The sequence below is a fragment of the Alosa sapidissima genome, chromosome 23 (assembly GCF_018492685.1).
Source record: "Alosa sapidissima isolate fAloSap1 chromosome 23, fAloSap1.pri, whole genome shotgun sequence".
Taxonomy (NCBI): domain Eukaryota; kingdom Metazoa; phylum Chordata; class Actinopteri; order Clupeiformes; family Clupeidae; genus Alosa; species Alosa sapidissima.
In genome coordinates this window covers 27137420-27142419 of record NC_055979.1, presented here as the reverse complement: position 1 = coordinate 27142419, position 5000 = coordinate 27137420, and the positions used below count along the sequence as shown (strand labels likewise).

At 46.8% G+C, this 5000-nt stretch overlaps 1 long non-coding RNA gene across 1 annotated transcript in view; it reads left to right on the top strand.

The window, feature by feature from the left end:
• Window positions 1-5000, top strand: part of LOC121698523 — a 21985-nt gene that overhangs the window by 10462 nt on the left and 6523 nt on the right. The window contains exon 2 of the long non-coding RNA XR_006026782.1: window positions 943-951. This is a non-coding gene — a long non-coding RNA (uncharacterized LOC121698523). The remainder of the gene's footprint in view (window positions 1-942; window positions 952-5000) is intronic.

The following is a 5000-nucleotide window of genomic DNA, read 5'->3' as shown; positions in this document are numbered from 1 at the left end:
GTTTGAATAAAAATGTGTTTTGGGACAGGTTTGAAAATTCGCTGTAGGCCTAAAGCCCCCCCCCCCCCCCATGAAAAAAAAAGCGTCCAGAATTTCAGCCAATCTCATCTGGTCACCCTACATCCGACCCATTTTGGAGATCCAATCCTCCCCGCCCAACCCTACAAAATATGCGTTTAACATGCGGGAATCTTCTCTCTCTCCCTCTCTCCCTCTCTCTCTCCCTCTCTCTCTCCCTCTCTCTCTCTCCCTCAGACACACACTAGCGTGCGTGCATGCACACACATGCCTTGACATTTCTTACCTCAGCAGTGAACTTGTGCAAAGCAGCATGCCGATATTACTCTTCTTGCTAACCATCAGATCCATTTTGATGGTGTAACCTTTCCTGAACCAGAGGCTGGCTGCTGACTGCCACTTAGAGAAAACATTCATAAAACATAATTGCAAATTAATAAGACCAGGGTGATTTTGGCTGCACAATATTAGGCCATGCTACAGACTAATTCAACTAAACTTAATTAGCCTACAGGCTAGTGTAAACGTCTGTGGAGTGTGGCAACATGAGTGGAAGCAACTTCTTTTTTTCTATCTAAGAGTGAGTTAAGCAGCAGAGATGTTGCCAGGTAATCGTGGTTAGGATCTAAATGTTATCAGTTCACTTACATTACAGGCGTTTTATGAAAAAGAAGCTAACTTAGGCTATCGTCTGGATAATTACAAACAACTGTTTAATGGATAGGCTTTGTCCCCTCTGATGGGGTAGTTTTGTATCCGATCAACTCTGGTGTGCATGTGCATTTGAGACAGAGATGGAGAAGGAGAGAGGAACAGAAGGGGAAAGTCTCACACACACACACACACACACACACACACACATGAATATGGGGGTCATCCCTATGTTCCCCGGGTCCTATGTTCCCCACTCGAAGTTAGGGTTAGGGTTAGGCTGTGTGTGGGAGGGGCATGTGTCTGTGTGTGTGCGGCTACGGTGTGTTTGTGTATGTTTGAGGTGTGTGTGTGTGTGGAGACTGTAGTGTATGTCATGGTGTGTTTGTGTATAGCGTGAATGTTATTTGTGTGTGTGTGTGTGTGTGTGTGTGTTTGAGGTTGTGGTTACAAGCAACATTGAGATCTCTCTCTCTCACAGGCAACATTGAGATCTCGAACATCGAAGTGTGTGTGTGTGTGTGTGTGTGTGTGTGTGTGTGTGTGTGTGTGTGTGTGTCTGTCTGTGTTATCTCTGCTCTGGGGGGCTCTCTATGTCACTCAGTGGACCTGCCCAGTGGCTCTGACAGCTAAATGTCAACCACTGCTGCCCACTCTGCCTCGAGCTGACCCACACACACACACACACACACACACACAACCGTCCTCCTGTCCTGTCTTGTGCAGACATGAGGTTCAACACTCAAACACACACACCCGCACACACAGATATATTCAACCATCCTTTTGTCTGTGTTGCATAAGCACAAAAGTCGTGTGTGTGAGTGAGTGAGTGTGTGTGTGTGTGTGTGTGTGTGTGAGTGTTAGTGAGTGTGTGTGTGTGTGTGTGTGTGCGTGTGTGTGTGCGTGTGTGTGCGTGTGTGTGTGTGTTTGTGCTTCTGTGTGTGTGTTCGTGTGTGTGTGTGTGTTTGTGCTTCTGTGTGTGTGTGTGTGTGTGTGTGTGTGTGTTTGTGCTTCTGTGTGTGTGTGTGTGTGTCTGTGCTTCTGTGTGTGCGTGTGAGCGTGTGTGTGTGTGTGTGTGTGTGTGTGCGTGTGTGTGTGTGTGTGTGTGTGTGTGTGTCTGTGCTTCTGTGTGTGCGTGTGTGTGTGTGTGTGTGTGTGTGTTTGTGCTTCTGTGTGTGTGTGTGTATGGTGTGTGTGTGCGTGTGCGTGTGCGTGTGCGTGTGCGCGTGTGTGAGTGTGTGTGTTTGTGCTTCTGTGTGTGTGTGTGTGTGTGTGTGTGTGTTTGTGCTTCTGTGTGTGTGTGTGTGTGTGTGTGTGTGTGTGTGTGTGTGTGTGTGTTTCTGTGTGTGTGTGTGTGTGTGTGTGTTTGTGCTTCTGTGTGTGTGTGTGTGTGCGTGTGCGTGTGCGTGTGCGAGTGTGTGCTTCTGTGTGTGTGTGTGTGTGTGTGTGTGTGTGTGTTTGTGTTTCTGTGTGTGTGTGTGTGTGTGTGTGTGTGTGTTTCTGTGTGTGTGTGTGTGTGTTTGTGCTTCTGTGTGTGTGTGTGTGTTTGTGCTTCTGTGTGTGTGCGTGTGCGTGTGCGTGTGCTTGTGCGTGCGCGTCTGTGCGTTTTTTTTCAGTGTGTGTATATATATGTATGTATGATTGTAAATGCAGGGCTCTACAGTGCGGCCATTTCACTCGCACATGCGAGTAAAAATGATGCCGTGCAAGTGCAAAAAAATATTTAGGCGCACTGGTGCGAATGACTTCTAACCATGTCAATGTTTGTCTACAAAATACACCGCAACATCGAGAAACATTACTGGTGCAAACCATAGAATCACGTTGCGAATGCAGCATAAAAACTACACCTCCCATCAACGTTAGCAGTTTCGCGTTGTGACTCGCTAGTAGTCGCTTCTATCAAATCCAAGAGCGCGCAGAAAAAGCGGAAAGTTAGACTAGCCAGCCAAGATGCAAAGATTGAAGAAATTAGTTCTTCTATCCACCGAATTCATTGGATATCGGAGGAACAGGATGAGATTCTGAGAATGCAGTGAGAGAAGGAAAGGTAACCTAACATGCCTTTTAGCCCAGTTGACGTATTGGCTGCAATATGCAAAATATAGCTGTAGCGAACAGGCACAAAAGTAGCCTCCCGTAATACTCCCATTTTATTCAAAGGTAGAACGCTACTGACAACTCCAGGCTTCCACGCATGCATGTTTGTTTACACCGAATACAAGCTGAAGTGCAAAACGAAAGTAGGCCTAACGTTTGCCTACTGCCCCCATCAATGCAGATATTTCAAATAAAAACTAAAAGTATAAAACATATATCCTTGATTAGCCTATGTTGGGTTTTGTGGAAGAGAAAATGGACTGTTTTAGTAGTAGTATTAGGCAGTATGCAGTCAGATAGGTCACCATGGGCATATTTGGATTAGCTGTAGATGGATTCACAAATAAATAAATTAGCCTACATTTGGCAGGATACTTGATATACAGGCTAAATGCAAATATGGCAATGTATTATATTATTTTACATTAACAAAATGTAGGAAAATAGAACAGACTGAAAATAAAGTAGGCACTGATCTTTAAAATCCTGTTTCCTGTAGCCTAAATGTTGTCAGTCATTCTTAATATGCGCAATTGGTGCACTGGCATGTTTAAGTGTTAGCTGCAGTATAATGTTAGATTATGTGTAAGTTAAGTACAGAACTGACTGTGCGCCCAAATTTTTGTCTGTGCTCCTAAATTTTTTAACTTGGGCGCACAAGTGTTAGTGTAGAGCCCTGCCATGACTGTGTTTGTCTGGAGTGGGATGGAGGCTGTTGTAATGGGAGTGGTCTGTTGCTACAGGTGGGAGGGGCTGTGCATGAGCAGATGGATTGAGGGCGGACAGACGCTGGTCTCATCGGGGGGGCAGTGGCGGGATGGTCCGGGGGATTTCGGGGTGAGATCGCTATGGCGATGGGGCGAGACCTGTGCCCACTCGTCCGCCTGTTGCCCAGGTTACCGCTGAGGTACCATCTGGAGGAAGACATCCGCCACGCCCCCATGTCTGCACTCACACACAGAGAGGGAATAACTGGGATGGCCATGCCAGGCCAGCTGCACAGAGACGGTGTGGACCCAACAGGACGAGGGAAATCAGCTCTGAGACAGGAAAGAATCAGAGGCTCCACCCAATTAGACTGAAACACGGACTGAATCAGTATATATACGTATAAGTATAAGTGTATATACTCTTTTGATCCCTTGAGGGAAATTTGGTCTCTACATTTATCCCAATCCGTGAATTAGTGAAACACACACAGCACACAGTGTACACACAGTGAGGTGAAGCACACACTAATCCCAGCGCGGTAAGCTACCTGCATCAACAGCGGCGCTCGGGGAGCAGTGAGGGGTTAGGTGCCTTGCTCAAGGGCACTTCAGCCGTGCCTACTGGCCGGGGTTCGAACCGGCAACCCTCCGGTTACAGGTCCGAAGTGCTAACCGGCTGCGTAGGCCACGGCTGCCATCAGACTGATTCAGGCTGAATCCGACTGAATCAGAATGACTCCCACTGAATCACATTTAATCAGATTGACTCCCATTGAGTCAGACTGAGCAATAAGAGTGAATCCTACTGAATAAGACTGAGCCATGAAGGAGTGATACTGAGGACCATACTGTATCACGGCTGAATCATGGTGAACCAGGCAGAATCATGGTGAACCAGGCAGAATCATGGTGAACCAGGCTGAATCATAGTGAACCAGGCAGAATCATAGAGAGTCAGACAGAATCATAGTGAACCAGACAGAATAGAATGCCAGTAAAGGAATCAGATTGAACCCGGATGCTAAAGTGGCAGTGTTCTAAATGTCACATATCTGTCGTCAGCACACAGTCAAAGCAACTTGGAAGCATGTGTGTGTGTGCGTGTGTGCGTGTGTGTGTGTTTGTCTATGTGATGTGCATGATATATTCTCTGGGGATGACTCGCTGTGAAGTCAAAGTCTAAGACATCCTCATCTCACTCTCTCTCTCTCTCTCTCTCTCTCTCTCTCTCTCTCACATACACACACACACACACACACGCACACACAAACACACACACACACACACATACTAACACACACAAAGAGCCGGGAGTACAGCACCAGGAAGAAGAAAATAACAAACATTTTTCCCTTTGAAAAGAGAAGATAGAGAGAGTGATGGAATGATGAGGTGAAGTAAGAGATGAAAAAGAGAGAGGGCAGAGAGATGGAGAGAGGGCAGAGAGATGGAGAGAGAGGGGGGGAGTGTAAAACCCGTCTCCAGGGTGACGGAGAGCACTCTGGCCTCTCCTTGATG